This window comes from Notamacropus eugenii, chromosome 7 (assembly GCF_028372415.1).
Source record: "Notamacropus eugenii isolate mMacEug1 chromosome 7, mMacEug1.pri_v2, whole genome shotgun sequence".
Lineage (NCBI taxonomy): Eukaryota > Metazoa > Chordata > Mammalia > Diprotodontia > Macropodidae > Notamacropus > Notamacropus eugenii.
The window spans coordinates 96,406,125-96,427,746 of record NC_092878.1 but is presented as its reverse complement, the minus strand read 5'-3'; the positions used below and the strand labels follow the sequence as shown (position 1 = coordinate 96,427,746).

The window sequence follows — 21,622 nt, the reverse complement described above, 5'->3', positions numbered from 1 at the left end:
GGTAAAATTCTGGGATTATTATATACCTTGTAATTAGTCTTTGGTATGTACTTTGTGTTTCTCTTGCTGTTGTATGCCAAATATTTACCAACTTCAGATTTTTTTTTTTTAAAATTAGAATCCCAAATCTCTTACAATGCACTAAATATGATTTACTTTGAAATGTGCGATTATTCTTAGCTTTACTGGGTGTGATATTTTCAACCAGAATCTCATTTATTTTGTTCTGCAATATATAGTGTTCCAAGACCTGCAAACTTTTAGTTTTTCCACCCCTAGATCGGGTGTGATTCTAATTGCAATGCTGTGATAATTGATTAATTTATTGTTGTTCCTCATATTTTTATTCTGGATTTCATCAATTTAACTACGATACTCCTGTGGGAGTAGAAGTTCCTTGCGTTATCTTATTTAGTTGGTGACTGGTGAATATTTTTTTCATTTCTACTTTTCCTTTTATTCAAAAGAGTCAAGATAATTTTCTTTAATTTTTTTTCTTTTATTATTATACAAAGATTTTTTATCATATTTTTCAGGTAATTTAATTATTTTTGTTTTCTCTTCTTGATCTGTTCTCCAGATCAGTTGTTTTCTTATGGGATAGTCCACATTCCCTTCTACTTTTTCATTCTTTATATTTTGTTTTATAATTTATTCATCTCTTAAACTTCACTAGCTCCTCCTTTCCCAATTCTACTTTTCAAGGAATTATGTTCTTCTTTAAGATTTTGCATCTCCTCTTCTAATTGGTTAACATCCTATCCATAATCTTGTTTTTTGCTTAGATTGTTCTTATTTATTTTTTTTTAGTTTTTCCTCAATTTTTCCTCATTTGATTTTTGAAGTATTTTTTTTAAATTTCTTCTCTGGGATTTCTAGGTCTGGGAGCAAAGATGGCAGAGTGATCAGTAATTGCTGTCTCCCTCCCCTTGTTGTCCTTGATGTACACAGAGGATATCTCCCCAGGAAAATCCTGGAACAGTGGGAGCAGCAGAAGGGGTAAACAGTCTCTTAGCCTGAGAGGCTAGGAAAATTGCTAAGGAGTGTCCCTCTTGCTGTGACTGAAGGGGACCATTGCAGGACCAGAGCTGGCCCAGACAGCCCCAGCTCAGCAAACTGGGATAAGATACTGAGCCTCAGGGGGGGGTGGGGGAGTAAAACCCACAAACACCAACACCAGGACACCAAGAATGCTTCAGCACCCCAGGGAAATCAGGAAGACACTAATGCAGAAAGGATCACCAACCACTGAGCTTGCCTATGTTCTGGTTGAGCAGAGGAGACCTCCTGTGGCAAGACCAGCCCTCCTCCACATTTAACACAGCTAACTGCAGGATAACTCCAGTGAAATTCAAAAGACTTCACCTGGCCTCAACTTTCAAACTCCAGTCAGCTCAGTACTTTAGCTTCTAGCTGAAAGAACCAGAGGCCACAACACACAAAGCCTCAAGTTTAGACACAAGAATTATGGGACAGAGTCCCCCACAAGACAGAGACATCTACTTTAAAAGCCAGGAAAAGGGTGAGCATGCGTAATAAACAAAGCAGAAAAGACCATAGAATCTTTCTATCACGACAAGGACCAAAATATGAACGCCAAAGAGGTAATCACTGAGACTTTACTTCCATCTGAAATATCAGAATGGAATATGAACTGGTCTGAAGCACAAAGAGCATTCTTGGAGGAGCTCAGGAAGAATTTTAAATGCCAAATTAGAGAAATAGAAGAAAAACTCATGAATGATTTTAAAAATATGAAAAATAGAAATTACAGAAAAATTTAAAAAGAAAATTGGACAAATGGAAAAAGAAGTACAAAACCTAACTGGAGAAAATAACTGCTTCAAAGGAAGAAATAGAGAGATGGAAAGGAGATGCACAAGTAAACTGAAGAAAACAATTTGATAAAAATTAGAATGGGGCAAATAGAAGGTAATGACTCTATGAGACATGAAGAATCAATCAAACAGAAACTAAAGAACAAAAAGATAGAAGAAAATGTAAAATATCTCATTGGAAAAACAATTGACCTGGATAATGGATCCAGGAGAGAAAATTTAAGGATTATTGGTCTACCTGAAAGCCATGATGAAAAAAGAGCCTGGACAATACCTTCCAAGAAATCATCAAGGAAAATTGCCCAGAAGTTTTAGATCCAGAGGAGAAAATAGTCAGTGTCCACTTCCTAAAAGTGATCCCAAAAGAAAAACACCAAGAAATATCGTGGCCAAATTCCAGAACTATCAAGTGAAAGAGAAAATACTGCATACAACCAGAAAGAAAAAAAAATCAAATATCAAGGAGCCACAGACAGGATCACATAGGACCTTGTAGTTTTTACATTAAAAGACTGGAGTGATAGGAATATGATATTCCATAAGGCAAAGGAGCTGGGACTACAACCAAGTATCAATTGCCCAGCAAAATTAGGAACAATACTTCAGGGAAGGAGATGGACATTCAAAGAAATAGAGTATTTCCAGACATTCCTGATTAAAAGGACAGAGCTCAGTAGAATATTTGATCTTCAAACACAGGTCTCAAGAGAGACATAAAAAGGTAAACAGGGGGAAAAATACTTGTTATTCAATGTGGGCAAATTGTTTACATCCCTATACGGGAAGATGATACTTGTTAATCTTGAGAATTGCATATTTAGTGTGATATATAAAAGGGACATACATAGATCGAGGGAGAATATATAAGGTAAATGATAAGATGATAACAAATTTGTATTTAAGGGTCCAAAGGGATTGTAATGGGAGATGTGAAAAGGAGAAGGGAGAAAAATGTAACTTACAACTCAGGAAGGGGCAGAAAAATATATTACAGTAGAGGGAAAGAGGGGAGGGAGATGAGCAGTGTTTGAGAGGTGCTCTCATTTGAATGTGTTCAAGGGTGGAATAACAAACTGAGTTAAGTATAGATGTACAACTAGTTCTATAGGCAGTAGGAAGGAAAGGGGGAAAGAAAAAGGAGGGGAAAGGAAGGGAAAAGTAGTAAGGGAAAAGGGTAGTAAAAGGGAGGGGGCTGAAAAAGGGAGGGAAGACTGAGGGGAGCACTGGTCAAAAATTAAAACAGTATTGTGAAGGGGAAGGGAAAAGGGAGAACTAAAAGCATAGACAGGGGGAAAGGGGATCGAGGGAAAGATAGGATAGTAATCATAACTATAAATGTGAATGGGATGAACTCTCCCATAAAATGGAGACTGATAACAGAATGGATTAAAAAACATAATCCAAAAATATGGTGTTTACAAGAAACGCATTTAAAACGGGGGCATACACACAGGGTAAAGAACATATTCTGCATCACATATTGTGTGTGTGATGTAAAAAAAGAAGGGACAACAATCGTATTCTCAGACAAAACAAAAGCAGAACTAGATCTAATCAAGGGAGATAAGAAAGGAAACAATATCCTGCTAAAAAGCACCATAGACAACAAAGCAATTTCCTTATTAAACATATATGCTCCAAGTGGTATAGTATCCAAATTCTTTCAAAAGTTAAGAGAGTTACAGAAAGAAATATATTGCAAACCTATATTAATGGGGAACCTCAACCTTCCCCCTCTCTGAACTTGATGAATATAACCTCAAAATAAATGAGAAAAAATTTAAGGAGGTGAATAAAACTCTGGAAAAGTTAGATATAATAGATCTCTGTAGGAAACTGAATGTGGATAAAAAGGAATGTACCTTTTTCTCAGAGGTACATGGAACATATACAAAAATTGACCAGGTCCTTGGTCATAAAAACGTCACACACCAGTGCAGAAAGGCAGACATAGTCAATGCATCCTTGTCAGGTCATCGTGCAATAAAAAATATATGTAATGAAAGGCCATGGAAATATAAACCAAAAATTATTTGGGAGCTAAACAATCTAATCTTAAAGAATTAGTGGATTAAACAATAAATTATAGAAACAATCAACAACTTCTTTCAAGACAATACCAATAATGACAACCTACCAAAACTTATAAGATACTACAAAAGCAGTTCTTAGGGAAAGTTTTATATCTTTGAATACCCACATGAATAAAATAGAGAAGTAGGAGATTAATGAACTGAGCATGCAGCTGAAAAAGTTAGAAAAAGAACAAATTGAAAATCCCCAAGTAAGTACCACAATAGAAATACTGAACCAAAGAAGAGATCAATATAATTGAAATTAATAAATCTATTGAATTAATAAATAGAAGTAAGAGCTAGCTTTATGAACAAAACAATAAAATTGATAAATCTTTGGTCAATTTGATGAAAAAAAAAGAAGAAAACCAAACTACCTGTATCAAAAATGCAAAGGGTGAAATGACCTCTCACGAGGAGGAAATTAAAACAATAACTAGAAATTACTTTGCCCAACTGCATGCCCATAAATCTGGTAATCTAAATGAGATGGATGATTATTTTAAAAACTACCAATTTCCCAGATAAACAGAAGAGGAAGTTGAATATTAAATAGCTCCATCTCAGAAAAAGAAATTGAAGAAGCCTTCAATGAACTCCATAGGAAAAAAAAAAAAAAACAAATCTGCAAGGCCAGATGGATTTAAAAGTGAATTCTATCAAACGTTTGAAGAATAGTTAATTCCAATACTGTATAGACTATTTGGGAAAATTTCCAAAGAAGAAGTCTTACCAAAATCTTTTTATGATACAACTATAATTCTGATGCCTAATCTAGGAAGAGTCAAAACAGAGAAAGAAAATTATAGACCAATTTCTCTAATGAATGTAGATGTAAAAATTTTATGTAAGACATTAGCAAAAAGAACAGCGCAACTTATCACAAGAATGATACATTATGATCAGGTAGGATTTATACCAGGAATGAAAGACTTTTTCCATATTAGGAAAACTATTAGCATTATTGACCATATCAAGAACAAAACTAACAGAAACCACATGATTATCTCAATAGATGCAGAAAAACCTTTTGAGAAAATGCTACACCCATTCCTATTAAAAATGCTGGAAAGCATAGGAATAAATGGCATTTCCATAAGATAATAAGCAGTATCTGCCTAAAACCAGTAAGCATTATATGCTATGGGGATAAGCCACATGCATTTTCAATAACATGAAGGGTGAAACAAGGATGTCCAATATCATGACTGTTATTCAGTATGGTGTTAGAAATGCTTGGGGTGTAGAGTGTGTTCAGGGAGCACAAGTACCTTTGGTGTGATGGCTACCAAGCCCTTTTTGGAACTCTTTCCACCTTTGGTGACCACTTGTTCTGCCTGACTCTCACCTGAACCTCCAAGAAGCTGTAACATGCACAGCAGCCACACCACAGTAAACTATTTCTGCAGACAGACAAAACCATGTTGAGGGTAACCAAGAGTTCTCACACCCATTGGTGAGTTAGCAAGGGTGTCTACCCCAAGCATGTGAAGACTTCATGTGGTGGAATGGGCAGATGAGAACAATTTATTCCAACGGCCATGAAGGTAGATGAAGCAGGTGATATGGAGCACTTAGAGCTTGGTTAGACACTGAAGATGCCAAGTCATCCACTGTATCCTGAGCCATCACCATTCATCTGGACTCTGTCCTGCCACTGGACTATGATGACTCAGAAGGAGAGAGTGAGACTGACAGCTTTATGCAACTCTGCCTCACTTAAATCCTATTTATGCACAAATCAAAAGGCATCACCTATATCATTTCACTATTATGCCTAAAAGTCCTATGGTGACAGGTAAGTAATGAAGCAGCAGGAGCAGATACACTGGGAGCTATGGTCACAACCCTGTACACAGGCGGCCCAGGCCATAGGGTCCTATCTCACTGGAAGCAGCAGTGGGACTCGGCAGCCCCTTGGGTATCTGAGCAGCCTTTTAAATATCATACTGCTCACCTCCTGGTGTGAGGAAGGGGGCTAGAAAACGTGCCCTAAACAATGTCTCCTTACCCAACCATGGCATGATTACTACAGCAGGAGGGGAATCCCATTATGTAGTTGAAACACAAAAAAATGTACGGAAACATCTGCAAAGATGATTTGTCTTACCATCAGCACTTGGAACGTGCTCACACAAATAGACAACACAAAATCCAGTAGATCTGAAAGAACTGCTCTTATTTCAAGAGAACTCAACAGATATTCCATTCAAATAGAGCCCTGAGTGAAACAAGGTTGGCAAATGAAGGCCAGCTTACTGAAGTTGGATCTGGACCCACCTTTTCTGGAGTGGGCACAGCAATGGAGAGTGCTGTGAAGCTGGCATGAGCTTTGCAATCAAAACTAATCTAATCAGCAAGCTGGTATGCCTTGGTGAATGACAAGCAGGTGAATGACAGGTACATGACAATAGGGATTGCCACTCACAGGAAAACACCATGCCACCATCATCAATGTTTATCCTCCCACCATGACAAACCCTGATGAAGTCAAAGAAAAATTTTATGAAGACCTAGAGATCCTTATCATCAATGTGCCAAAAGATGACAAGCTTATAATACTGGGTGCTAGAGTAGACTCAGACTACCAGACTTGGTAGGGAGTCCTAGGGAGGAATGGAGTTGGAAACAGCAACAGCAAAGGTAATTTACTGCTGAAGACTTGTGCATCACATGACCTCATCACCAACGCTGCCTTCCATTTACCTAAATACAATAAAACTTCATGGATGCACCCTCGCAGCAAACGCTGGCATCTAATAGATTATGTGATTGTAAGGAGAAGAGACAGACAAGATGTGAGAGTGACAAAGGTCTTCAGATCACCTCCACTTTCTCAGGAGGACCACTGTTGTGCACTTACTATTATTTGTTTTTGCCTGTCTATGTTCATCCTGAGGTGCTATTATTATCTTGTTGGTGGGGGAAATCTGGAGAGCTTGGAATTTTTTGACCTGTTAGGCCATCTTCTCAAAATTCTCTCCGTGCTCCCCTTTTACCCAAAGAGACAGACATTTTCTGAAATCCTTCTAAGTTATCCTAAACTACAAAATTTTATCATTCAGTCTTTTGTGGGTTCTGTTACTCCAGAATCTGTTTAGAGGCTTGATTTAATATTGTTTCAGAGGGAAACTGGACAAATCTCAGGCACCTTTCTGACTTTTCTCCACCATTTTGAGTACCCCAATCTAGCTTATTTCTTAACTTTTAACTCTATGCTAATGTGGAGTTCTACTTCCAAAGTGGAAGGGCACTGTTCAAATTTCTACATTTTATTATACAACTAGTTTCAGAGATAATGTAATGTCAAGTAAAATAGATTCTTTTGATGTTTTTTGTTTTGGTATAATCAAGAAGTATAATGCTGCTATTCAATTGTGACTGGGGAGTATCTTTCCCACCCATTGATGGGCTTAACCATTGTTGGAAGCTTGATTAGGGGAGATATTTTGTAGGAGGGTCCCAAGTAACTTTTATTTTTTACTATTGAGGCACTGGATCAGAGAGTTATGCCCTCTGGCTCTAAAAATGCATAAAACCTCTGAGGGTGAGATTTTACTTTGGGATTTAGTTTTTTTAAAAGTGTTTGTTGGACCAGATGAGGACTCTGGGAAGCTGCTAAAGAACCCTTGTCTTTGAGGACCCAGATGTCACACTTCCCTCTCTGGTAACTGGTCAGACAGCTGTACCTGTCTGTTGAATTATGGTCAGATAGAGGAAACCATGTCTGTTGATTACTTTGGGGTTCAGGGTGTTAACTCCCCTGAACTAGGTGAATGATATATGTGCTTGTCTAAAGGATTAATACATTTGCTTGATGAAAGTGATTGTTAATCCCTCAGAAGTTACCTTTCCTTTTATGAATGCAGATCTATGAACCTGTGATAGCAAGCCCCCCTGTGTTTGTTGAAGTGCTTACTGTTACAGGTAATTTGAGCGATCTGTAAATTCTTGGCTCTTTCAAAGTGGTATGATGTAAGAGAAGTGTGTTTACTGCTATTTTGTACTGTGCACTGATTTATGAGTGACTACAAGAACTCTTTTCAATCCTGGAATAGCGACCAGAGTCCCTCCTCCCTTTGGGCCACAAGCTCTACCGTGCTAATACACTGGGAGTAAGACCCAGGATCATGACCCAGATCCAAGTATAGGCAAAGCAATAGAATCCTGCCCCAGGGCAAGCAAAGAGACTTCTCTAAGTTTACTGAACAATTGTCTAATCTCACAATCCATAGAGCTAGAAGTCTGGAAACCACCACTGCTACCACTGACTCAATCACTTGAGGCCCACTAGTGATTTGTTACGGCTTGGTTTGTATTTGTATGACCTGTTCTGAACTCTGCTCCTTTCTTAACTGATGCAACAGATTTTTCCTGATAATCTTCTAAGTTGTCTTGGGCTGAAAGATTGGTTTACTCCATATTTTTGTGGGTTCTATCACTCTAGAATTAATTTAGACTTATTATTTAAAAAGGTACTTGGAGAAATTTTAGGGAGAGCTCAGGTTATCTACCTTTACTCTGACATCTTGGTTCTGCCTCTAAGACGCAAAACTTAATTAATGGAAGGGAATGCCTCCCAAACAATGGTAAGCAAAACCTCAAAGAAAAACACAGCTTGGACATCAGGGATGAATAAGAATTCCTAGAAGTAATGAAACAAAAACTTAAAGAAATGTTTAAATTCATATTTAGAATGAAATTAAAATCTTAGCAAAAAAGAATTGTTAAAGAAATGATATTCCTGTATGTAAAGATATGCTGATCTTCTCTGCTCTGCTTCTCTGCTTGCTAACTGAAGAAGTAACCAAAGGAGATAACTGCCCTCATTTAAAGAATGGAAACTCAATAAAAGCTGTCACATCCCCTCTTACTACAGTTTTGTATCTTTCTCACTGCTTTCCTCTTTACTATATTTAGTTTATATTTATTAGGTGAAAGATTATTTCCCATTTGAAAGAAATGATGGAAGTAAAATAAAAATGGACAGTTTTTGCTTTCTCCCTGTCCTCTTTATATTACACCACTTACTCCAAGGATACAGCTGCCCCATACCTTCTTGCTTTCAGGAAAGCTATAAAAACAACTGTAATCATTAATTTTATAAATCTGACTGTTTTCATTCTTCTTTGATTTCAATGTTCCATGAATCAAAGCCACAAAGCATAACAGAGAATATTTAAATAAAAAATATTGTGTGTGCATGTTTGTGTGTGTGTGAAAGAGGAGACAGAAAAAAGAGAGGGAGAGAGAGAGAGAGCAGTTTTCCCAAATGAAACCTTACCTTTTTCTTTCTACTATTTTCTTTCTGCAAAGCTTTCTCAACATGTTTCTCATTTCACTTTCAGTTTTGTTGATAGTGTTTTTGTATTACATATATTTACTATGCATATTTGTTTAAATAAATTTGCTTCTTTCATTTTTTCCTAATTTTTTATTTCTCATGTATCCTTCATATTCTTTTTTTATTTATTTAACTTTTAACATTCATTTTCACAAAATTTTAGGTTCCAAATTTTCTCCCCATTTATACCCTCCCCCCTCCAAAACACCGAGCATTCTGATTGCCCCTATCACCAATCTGCCCCCTCTTCTATCATCCCTCCCTTCCCTTGTACCCATCTTCTCTTTTGTCCTGAAGGGCAAGAAAACTTTCTGTACCCCATTACCTGTATTTATTATTTCCTAGTAGCAAGAACAGTACTAGAAGTTGTTCCTATAACTTTGAGTTCCAACTCCTCTTCATCCCTCCCTCCCCACTCATTCTTTTTGGGAAGGCAAGCATTTCAATATAGGCCATATCTGTGTAGTTTTGCAAATGACTTCCATAGTAGTTATGTTGTGTAAGACTAACTTTATTTCCCTCCATCCTATCCTGCCCCCCCATTGCTTCTATTCTCTCTTTTGATTCTGTCCCTCCCCAAGAGTGTTGACTTCAGATTGCTCCCTCCTCCCATTGCCCTGCTTTCCATCAACCCGCCCCCCCGCTTATCCTCTTCTACTCCACTTTCCTGTATTGTAATATAGGTTTTCATAACAAAATGAGTGTGTATTTTGTTCCATCCTTGAGTCAAGTGTGATGAGAGTAAACTTCATGTTTTTCTCTCACCTTCCTTCTTTTTCCCTCCACTAAAAAGTCTTTTGCCTGCCTCTTTTATGAGAGATAATTTGTCCCATTCCATTTCTCCCTTTCTCCTCCCAATATATTTCTGTCTCACTGCTTAATTTCATTTTTTAAAGATATAATCCCATCCTATTCCATTCATTCTGTGCTCTCTGCCTCTGTGTGTGTGCGCGCATGTGTGTGTGTGTGTGTGTGTGTGTGTGTGTGTGTGTGTGTGTGTGTGTGTATGTAATCCCACCAACCACCCAGATACTGAAAAGTTTCAAGAGTTACAAATATTGTCTTTCCATTTAGGAATGTAAACAGTTCAACTTTAGTAAAGTCCCTTATGACTTCTCTTTGCTGTTTACCTTTTCATGCTTCTCTTCATTCTTGTGTTTGAAAGTCAAATTTTCTTTTCAGCTCTGGTCTTTTCATCAAGAATGCTTGAAAGTCCTTGATTTCATTGAAAGACCATTTATTTCCCTGAACTATTATAGTCAGTTTTGCTGGGTAGGTGATTCTTGGTTTTAGTCCTAGTTCCTTTGACTTCTGGAATATCATATTCCATGCCCTTCAGTCCCTTAATGTAGAAGCTGCTAGATCTTGTGTTATCCTGATTGTATTTCCACAATACTTGAATTGTTTCTTTCTAGCTGCTTGCAATATTTTCTCCTTGACCTGGGAAATCTGGAATTTGGCCATAATGTTCCTAGGAGTTTATCTTTTAGGATCTGTTTCAGGCAGAGATCAGTGCATTCGTTGGATACTTATTTTGCCCTCTGGTTCTAGAATCTCAGGGCAGTTTTCCTTGATAATTTCATGAAAGATGATGTGTAAGCTCTTCTTTTGATCATGGCTTTCAGGCAGTTCCATAATTTTTAAATTGTCTCTCCTGGATCTATTTTCCAGGTCAGTTGTTTTCCAATGAGATATTTCACATTATTTTCCATTTTTTCATTCTTTTGGTTTTGTTTTGTGATTTCTTGGTTTCTCATAATGTCATTAGCCTCCATCTGCTCCATTCTAATTTTGAAGGAACTGTTTTCTTCAGTGAGCTTTTCAACCTCCTTTTCCATTTGGCCAATTCTGCTTTTGAAAGCATTCTTCTCCTCATTGGCTTTTTGAACCTCTTTTGCCAATTGAGTTAGCCTATTTTTCAAGGTGTTATTTTCTTCATCATTTTTTTGGGACTCCTTTAGCAAAGTGTTGACCTGCTTTTCATGGTTTTCTTGCATCTCTCTCATTTCTCTTCCCAGTTTTTCCTCCACTTCTCTAACTTGATTTTCAAAATCCTTTTTGAGGTCTTCCATGGCCTGAGCCCATGGAATATTTATTCTGGATGTTTGGGATACAGAAGCCTTGATTTCTGTGTCTTTCCCTGATGGTAAGCCTTGTTCTTCCTCATCCAAAAGGAAGGGAGGAGATACCTGTTCACCAAGAAAGTAGCCTTCTATGGTCTTATTTTTTTTCCCTTTTCTGGGCATTTTCCCTGCAAGTGACTTGACTTCTGAGTGTCCTGTCCACCCCCACCTCGCCTCCAGATCTGCCCAGTCAGCACTTGTGGTCTGAGATTCAAATTCTGCTTCCCAGCCTCAGGGCTTGGGGCAGGGGTGGGGCTGCTATTCAGTGTGAGATTAAGTTCAGGTGCTCAGGTGGGGGGGAAGGGCCGCCTCACAGAGCTCGGTTCCTTCAGAGGCTTTAGGCAGAGACCTTCAACAATGGATCCAAGCTCCTGCCTGCTTGGGGAGCCCTGGTCTGCTACTGCCTCTGCTGCTGCCTCCCGAGGGGGCATGAGTTATGGGGACACCCCACTCCCCTCTTGACCAGCCAAAGAGACCCTCTCAACAACCTTCAGCACCTATGAATGGAGGAACCTGCACGGCCACTGGGGATTCCATCCCCGAAGCCTGCTCCGATCTACTCCTCTTGGTTCCGCGCAGCCAAAGCAGGGCTGGGCTCCACTCTGGGTCCAGGGCATGATGGACCTTTGGTGTCTGTTTTCAGGGCCCTCTGGAACAGAAATTTCCTCCACTCCTTTGTTCTGTGGCTTCTGCTGCTCCTGAATTTGTTGGGAGTTCTTTACAGGTATTTTATGGGCTGTGGGTTTCAGAGCTATCATACATGTGTCTTTCTACTCTGCCATCTTGGCTAATCTTATCCTTCATATTCTGATGACCAGTTGCCAACAATAAGCCTTAAGTCTGGGAAGCTCTGGAGTGTCAGAATTCATCCACCTTATCTCCTTCCAGAACTATGATCTTGCTTCTAGTCCAGCCCTCACAATCATCATCTTGGGAAGTAACTCTTGAGAAGAGGCCAGCCATTTTCATCAACTGACAACCAACTATCACCTTCAGCAGGCAGCATATGCAAAGCAAATTGAAACACCACCATCTTGAGAACTCCAAACCCTTAGATTCTTGGGAATAGCATTCCAGTGCCCATAGTCATCTTCTTGGGGAAATAACCCCAGTGGAAATACAATATGGAGGCTTTTCCTATTGGTGGTATAGCCTCAGTTACTGAAGACACAGAAAAGAAAGTCCTTGCCATTTATGTCCTTGGCATTGTCACATTCTTCAGCATTAGAAACTGATATGGTTTTTTATCATTGTAAATGACATGAAAGTAGATACAGGCCTTACCATCTGTTTTATCACTATGCCCTAAGGAAGATGAGATTTTTCATGTGACTTGTACTTGAAACTTTTCATATATCTTGTCTCTACCATTGCAATGAGTGCTTCTGGAGATCAGAGACTCACTTTACTGTTTTTAACCTCATCACTTAGTGCAGTGCTTTGTACATAAAATATTTTTAATAAATCCTTTTTCCTCATATTGTTAGTTTTAAAAAATATTCAAGGAGATAGCAAGCATAAGTTGAATTATGACCATTTTAATGATAAAAAATTAAATTTGGAGAAATAAATAGACTTATTCACAGTTCCTAATCTACTAAGGGACAGGCCCTCTGATACAATTTCCTGTGTTGTTTTTGTTATATAACTTATCTACCTTTACATTTGTGCCAAAAAATGAGATGTGTTCATTGTCACCTAAATATTTTTCCTCACAACTGAAGATTACATTTATAGCTGTATAACACTAATGATTAGATTATTGTATTAACTAGGCTAAATTTACAGATTTGGAATCCCTTTATTATATTAATTAGCTATGATTTCTATTATTATTATTATATAGAATATGCTTCTTGTATAAAGAGATTGTCACACAAACATATACCATTAACCATAAATTAAGTTGGAAAAGAATGCCCAAGTCCATCTTGTTCAGATATTTCTCAGTTGTATTTGGCTCTTTATGACCCCATTTGGGGTTTTCTTTGCAGAGATACTGGAATGACTTGTCAATTCCTTTTTTAAAAAACTTCAATTTATAGATGAGAAAATTAAGGTAAACAGAATTAAGTGATTTACCCAGGATCACAGAGCTAGTAAGTGTCCAAGGTCTGATGTGAACTCAAGAAGATAAGTCTTCCTTACTCCAAGCCCAACATCCCTTAGCCAAATCAATTTACCTCTTGGTAATTTTACTGCTATTAAATTCTGTAGCATATATTTAATATTGTCCCTTGTTAAAGGACCACTTCATCTCTTTACTTTTACCTTTACTTCTTCCTTCACAAATTTGTATAAAACCTAATACAGATCTGATGATTTCACTGCACTACTCAAAAATATCTTCAGTGATTCCCCATTACTTCTGGTTTTGATCACGGTGGCAGATAGTCATATTATAAATCTGATAGATTTCATTTTTATTTTCCCCCAGTTTAGGCTGTTCTCATGGGACTTACTTCCTAAATTATGACTAGTTCTGTTGTGACTGTTCTTGCCCCATAGATATAGAAAAATGTTTAACCAACCTGGCCATCTCTGTGCATATTCCAGTTCTGGCCAAAGAGTTAAACCACAAAACTTTGGATTACCTGTTGATAACTTGTGGTCAATCAATTGGTTGTCTTTTAGTTTTAAGTGTTTGTTATCTAGCTCGCTTCCCCTAGTGCTATCAAATTATCACCATTCCTTGTCACATTAGTCTTATTTCTTCATTTCAAGTTTGGTGACATAAGGAGATATTACCTATTTTCCATTGGTATTTGAATTACTAATAGAATGTTATAATCTATTAGCTGACTTGACTATATATGATTCTATATAGCATGGAATCTTCTCCCTGTTTACACTGAATATTGACACTCAGCAGTAATTTTGTTTTTATCTTGTCCCTTGTACTGAATTCTTGCCATTTCTCAAAGGAATTTTGCTTGTTCCTTAAATAGATACAATTGTTGATATCTTTGATTTTTCTACTATTGAGTTTGATAGGGCCTTAGATGCAATGTTCTTTCCTCAAACACTTGGCCTCAGAGACAATCTTACTGAGTTGCATCATTTTTTTTTCTTTTTGGCAGCTTTTTCATCGGTGTTTATGTTTGTCTGAACACATCTGGATTGCTAAAAAGTTGGTCTTGTAAGTTAGAATTAATATGACATGGTAACTTTCCCTCCAGCTTCCTTTTGCTTCCACTTCACCAACCTCTTTCTTATTGTCAATCTGAATTAAGTTCAGAGTAGCAATTTGCCTGCTAATAGACATTATTTTCACATTAAACTTCTTGAATCTTGGACCTGGAAGTGATGTCAGAGGTCACTAAATCCCATCCCCTCATCTTACTGATGAGGAATGTAATGTCTGAGAAGGTAAGTGAGTTGCCAAGCATCACAAAACCAGTACTTGTCTTGGGTAAGATTTGAACTCAGGTATTTCTGACTTCATGCCCAATACAGCTGCCTGTCCTATAAGCTTTAATACAGTGGTACTGAAGAAGCTATACATAGAGGCACTGAACTTTATTTTACAATTTGCAGGCAAAAAATTTTTAAAAAGTGGGAACTAGATGGGAAAATCTCAAAGATGATTTCTAGCTCTAAATTCTATAATCCTACTAAGGATAGTTCTGTTTTATGTATTCAATTCATCTATTAAAATCTAATATTGTAAAAGGATGTTACCTGGTTCAGAAAAAGACAGAAGCCAACATGATATTTCATTAACTCTTTCAGAACCCTGAGGTTCTATTAAGTTATCACCTTATTATTTAAGAATTAGATGATACAAAAGGCTACCGTGAAAACAAACACCCAAAGATACCTCTTTGATATTAATCTCTTGATATTAATCACATTTCTGTGCTTGGGATGTGTTGTGCTGTAATTAAATTTCTCTTTTTGTATTGCAAAGAGTATTAACTTCCAAAGGTTCCTAGCTTGTGATGAGGAATTTATATTAGGTCCCCTGAAAATTTCTGTCATTATTTTAGATCCCTACTTTTCTAAATTTTTCAACCACAAACATCCTATTGCACATTTGCATTCATTGCATAGTAATACAAGTATATACAGCAGGACTTTTTTAATGTCATTCCTCGAACAGTAATAGACATTGTACTCCTTTTGGTAGTAATTTCTTTGGACTCAACAGGCAGCCAATTAGCACAGTGGGGTATTGGAATTTGACATCACAAACAAGCTATTCACATGTCCCAATATTAAATTAATATTTCTTTCTCTTTTAATCCTGTGCAAGGAGTGTTGATGATGAGAGTGAAAATATTCGATTAAGTTCTGAAAGAACATACTTTTTGAAGAGATTGTCTTTCAACCCCAGTTATTTTTATTTCTCTGTAATATTTCTGAATTAACACCAAAGGTGACTCATTTGGAGAATAGCATGCTAAGTGATTAATGTAATTAAACAGAGATTTAGCATGTCATAATTGGTGAGCACAACGTGCATGCCAGAGAATTGTGATTAGTATGAAAGGACAAGGAAGGCACTTCAAAAGGTGATCATTGTTAAACTATGGTGGATCAACCAGTGAGGAAGAGTAAACACCCTTCTGTTTTTCCTTCAGTCCACTGATATTGTCTCTGTATGGAGACATTCAATTTAATAAAGTGGTGGTTTATAAGCTATAATTTCATGAATTAATGAGTATCAGAGAAATACTGGAGTTGAATAAAATACAGGTTAGATTTATTGATATTTATGGTTTGTGAATTTTAATATAATAATTGATGGAGGGATGATTATATTTATTTCATCTTACCAATACTTTAGAATTGGTACTTATATTTGGCACATGGGAAGAATTTTGGAATTAATCTTGAGAGAGAACTTTCTTGTATTATTATTGATCATATTTTAATGGTTGAGTATATGAAAGGGAAATATCACTTCTAGGATTTAGAACTTTAAGGAATCTTGGAGATCATTTAGTTCAGTGATTCCCAATGTTTTTGCTTTTGTGTTAGTTAAATGAACTTCTTTCAGCAACAAAAATAATTTAATATACACTCATGATATTTCTACTACTTAAAGTGCTTGTAATTATCTTTTTTATTAAGAGCCCTTGGAACATTGTTGTGAATTCCTAGTGGTACATGCATCACTAATTGGGAACTACTGATATAGGCTAGAGCAACTTATTCATTTCACATATGAGGAAACTAGATCCATCAAGATTAAGAAAACCATTCAATGTCAGGCAACTAAAAAATAACTAATTCAGGATTTAAAGCCAAGTCTTTGGATTCAAAATTCAGTGCTCTTTTAAATACACCATAATGCCTGACTAGAGACCTGAAAATGAACAATTCTGAGTCTGGAAGATGAATTCTCTTTTCTCTATCAAGTAAAATTCTCTGAGTGCTTAAATATTGAAGCAATGTGGTATAATAGAAAGGATTTTGCATTTAGAATCTGGAAAATCTTGCCTCAAATCTGACTTCAGAAACAAATGGGACATGCTGGAAAAAATCACTTCTTTGTGGCTCAGTTTCCTTTTCTATAAATTGAAGGAGTTGGACTGATATAATTTCTACCTCAGATTCTATGATCATTTGACCATAAGTACTGATCATCAAAAAATTAAACACAGCATGGATCTCCAATAAATATTTCAGTTTAAAAAGGTACTATTTTGAATGTTGCCACTCCAATGCTCTAATGAGCATGAAAGAGAAGAAGGAGACCCTAAATGCCAAATTCACTTCCCAGGAGTATCAGGACCTCTGCTAGAGTAGTTTTCATTAAGTTGTATGTTTCAGTTTGTGAAACCTATGAATTTCACTCCTAGTTGAGAGAAAAAGAGAACACAATCAAGTTATTCTCTACACGTTGGAGGTTAGAGAAAGAAAATGGAATGTGATGAATCATCAATTCATATCAGCAGTTTATGAGGTTTAGAAATTTCATCTGACACGAAATGCCACTACCACAATTTTTAATCAGGAATCAAGTAATCTTCACTGGTTTCTAGTATAAGTCAAAATGATTTTCAAGTAGTATAATTAATTTATGAGGTTTTTTACAACATGGAACCCAAATGCCTTGCAGATGCATGTGTATGTATATATATATATATATATATATATATATATATATATATACATACACACACACACACATACATACATACATGTATATATACACACATACACACATGTATATATGCATGTATGTGTGTGCTTATATATGTGTGTATGTGCATATATATTTGTACATGCATATAAACCCAAACAAACATACATATATATGTGTATGTGTGTGTGTGTGTGTGTGTGTATAGACATCTAAATTTAAGGTAGAAAAAAAATTAGTTAATATATCACACATAACGCTCTATTGCTGAAAGTACAACTAAGAGACAGGGCAAAGATGACAATGTAAAGGCAGGGACTCTCCCACAAACTCCTCTAAATACCTTTAAATACCTTTAAATAATGAATCTAAAAAATTATAGAATGGTCACAAAAAGAAACAACGAAAGAACTTTCCAGCCAAAGACAATTTATAAGGGCAGTAGGAAAAGTTTGTTGCACCAGATTGAGAGAGAGGAGCAGTCATGGCTCAGCAAACCAATAGTAGGCCTTGGAGCAAATGAATCAGGGCAGCAATGGTACTTTCTAGACCTCTCAGATCACAGATGTCAAAGACAATTTAGAAGATCAACAGGAAAGGTCTGTTGTACCTGAGGGAGAGATAAGAGCACAGTCTAACATAGGCCATATCAGCACAGCCCTAGCTCCAGCAAACCAGAGTAGGCATTGGGAGCCCCTGAATTAGCAGCAGCAGCAGCTTCTTCTGGAGCTCTCAGTCCACAGAGAGTAAGAGAGTAAAACAACTAATCAGAAAAAGATTACAGGGGTCTCTTTGCCAGACTTAATGCAAGGTTTTGTTGTTTTACCCATACTCCGAACTAGTTTGAGAATCTGGGTGGCAGTCCTAGGGCATGGAGAAACACTACCATACCAGAGTTTGTAGCTACTGTTGAGCAGGGACTTTTCTCACAGTTCTGGGGCAGAAAATAATGCCTGTGGTCACTCATACACTTGAGCACAGGCCAGGAGAGGAGTAAACACCTCTCTCTAGATCATATCACCTTGGAAGGGCTGAAAACTTACAGGTCCATAGAAGTATCTCTGAAAAGAGCTGTACATAACCCCTGAAACTTGGGACAGAGTGTCTTCAGCCCTGGAACCAGAACCCTATTTTAACATAGAGTTAAAAGTCAACAAAAATCTGATCGTAGAAAGTTATGATGGTGATAAAGGAAGCTCAAAACACACACTCAGAAGAAGACAACAAAGTCAAAGCTCCCACATCAAAAACCTCCAAGAAAAATACACATTTGTCTTAGGCCAAGGAAGAGTTCAAAAGGGATTTTGAAAATCAAGTAAAAAAAGGTGGAGGAAAAATTGGGAAGAGAAATGAGATGATAACAGAAAATCATAAAAACAAGTCATCAGCTTAATAAAGGAGACAAAAAATATGGAAGAAAATACTACCTTAAAAATAGATTAGGCCAAATGGTAAAAAGAGGTACCAAAAGCCAATGAGGTGAAGAATGTCATAAAAAACAAAAGTGCCCAAATGGCAAATAAGAAGTACAAAGGCATAGTAGATTGTGTAGTCCAAATTCCAAAGAAACAAGGGGTGCTTTCCTTCTGGCAGGGTAACTTAACAAATGTCATGGCATATTTCCCCACTTATGCCCCTAACTTTGCCTTTAAGGATAAGTATAAGCAGGTGTTTTGAGGAGGAATGGACAAGCACACATAGTTTTGGAGGTATTTTGCTGGCAATTTTGCCTTTGTTATAGCTGGATTCACTTCTCTATGCTTTGTCCACTCCTTGGATTTGGTGAGAACCCGAATGGCAGCTGATATTGGGAAATCTGTCACTGAGAGAGAATTCAAAGGCCTAGGAGGCTACCTTCTGAAAATCACCAAGTCTGATGGAATCCGTGGCTTCTATCAAAATTTCAATATCTCAGTGCATGGTATCATTATCTACAGAGCAACTTCCTTTGGCATCTATGATATAGCAAAAGATATGCTCCAAGATTTGAAAAACACTCATATTGTAATAAGTCGGATGATTGTACAATCAGTGACTGCTCTGGAAGGCGTAGTCTCATCCCTTTTACACAGTAAGGTGGCAAATGAAGACACAGTCTGGGAGCAAAGGAACTGATATCATGTGCACTGGGACAGTTGACTGCTGGAAGAAAACTGCTAAAGATGAGAATGGCAAAGCTTTCTTCAAGGGTAACTGGTCCAATGTTCTTAGAGGAGTTGGTGGAGGTTTCATGCTTGTCCTGTATGATGAATTGAAGAAAATAATCTAAGTACATCCTAACTAAGGAATCAGCGAATATAGGTCATGTAGAATACTTAACCACACTTAGCATTTTGGACCACTGACCTTCAAGAAATTCCTGGTGTCTTTTTATCCAGGGCAGATGATGTTTATAGGGGAATCAGAAAAAAGTTCTTAGAAAAAGGGATTCATTTATTGTGATCCATTATTTACACAGTGGAACTGATGATGATTCAGTATATTGATTCTATTGATTTTTGGGAAAATAACAGTTTCTGTGGGTCCAAGGAAGCAGATCAACTTAAATCTTCTAGTTTAAATGCTCTTTTGTAAGACTGCAAATTTGTCTTTAAGTATTTATTTAAAAAATCATGTGTCCCATTTGTACTTAAGCACTATATATACTATTTCACACAGCTATTTGACAATTATTATGATGTGTTGAGCATTTTGCTGATAAATAATAAATACACAGAAGACTCTAAACAAAGATATTCTAGAAGCAAAGGAGCTATCATTACAACCAATAATCACCTACCCACCAAAGCTGAGTATAGTCTTTTAGGGGAAAATTGATATTCAATGAAATAGGGGACTTTCAAGCATTTCTGATAAGACCAAAGCTGAATAGGAAATTTCACTTTCAAATATGATACTCAGGAGATTCATAAAAAGTAAAAAAAAAAGAAAGGGAAATAATAAAGTATTTCATAAGGATAACCTGTTTCCATTCAGACGTGGGAGTAATGTACTTGCAATTCACAAGAATTTTCTCAATATTTGGGCAGTTAGAAGAACATGCATAGTCATGCATGTCTATAGACAGAAGGCACAGTTGTGAGTTGAATATGAAGAGATGATTTTTTTAAGTTAAAGGGTGAGAAAGAAAGGAACTGGGAGAAAGGGAAAAGGAGAGGCTGAATATGGTAAATGACCTCACACTAAAAAGGCAATAAAAAGCTTTAACGGTGGAGGGCAAAGTGGGAGGAGTGAGAAGGAGTGTGTGAACTTTACTATCATCAGAACTGGCTCACAGAGGGAATAACATAAGCATTCAATTAGATATAGAAATCTATCTCCTCTTAGAGGAAAGTACGGAGGGAAAGGATATAAAATAAGGGAGGGAGTGATAGAAAGAGGCACAGATTTGGGGAAGGGCTTGTACAAAACAGAACACTGTTGAGAATTGTGAAAGAAGAGAGAAAATAGAATAAATTGTGGTGTGGGATGGAGGGAAATACAGTTAGCAATAGTACTATGAAAAGAATTCTTTGCTAAAGGCTTAATTTCTCAAATATGTAGAAAACTGAGTCAGATTTACAAAAATAAGAGTCATTTCCCAACTGATAAATGATAAAAAGATAGTAACAATTTTCAGATGAAGAAATCAAAGCTATCTATAACCACATGAAAATAAAAAAAAAACTTTATATGACGACTGATTTGTGAAATGCAAGTTGAAACAATTCTGAGGTACTGTCTCATACAATTTGGATTGGCCAGTAGAACAGAAAAAGAACATGTCAAATATGGAAGAGGATGTGGGAGAAAATGAGCCAATGAGGAGAACAATGACCTAAAAAGCAGAATTGACCAGATGGAAAAGGAGATCTAAAAGCTCACTGAAGAAAATAATTCCTTAAAGATCAGAATGGAGCAGATGGAAGCTAATGACTTTATGAAAAATCAAGAAATTACAAAACAAAACCAAAGGAATGAAAAAGTAGGAGATAATGTCAAATATCTCATTGGTGAAACAACTGACCTGTAAAATAGATCCAGCAGAGACAATTTTAAAATTATGGGACTTCCTGAAAACCATGATCAAAAAACAAAAACAAAAACAAAAACAGCCTAGACATCGTCTTTCATGAAATTTTCAAGAAAAATTGCCCTGATATTCTAGAACC

The 21,622-nt window shown here is 36.8% G+C and overlaps 1 pseudogene; it reads left to right on the top strand.

The window, feature by feature from the left end:
• The first annotated feature begins 5,686 nt into the window (after positions 1–5,686).
• Positions 5,687–19,740, top strand: LOC140514715 (ADP/ATP translocase 3-like; annotated as a pseudogene).
• The last annotated feature ends 1,882 nt before the right edge of the window (positions 19,741–21,622 follow it).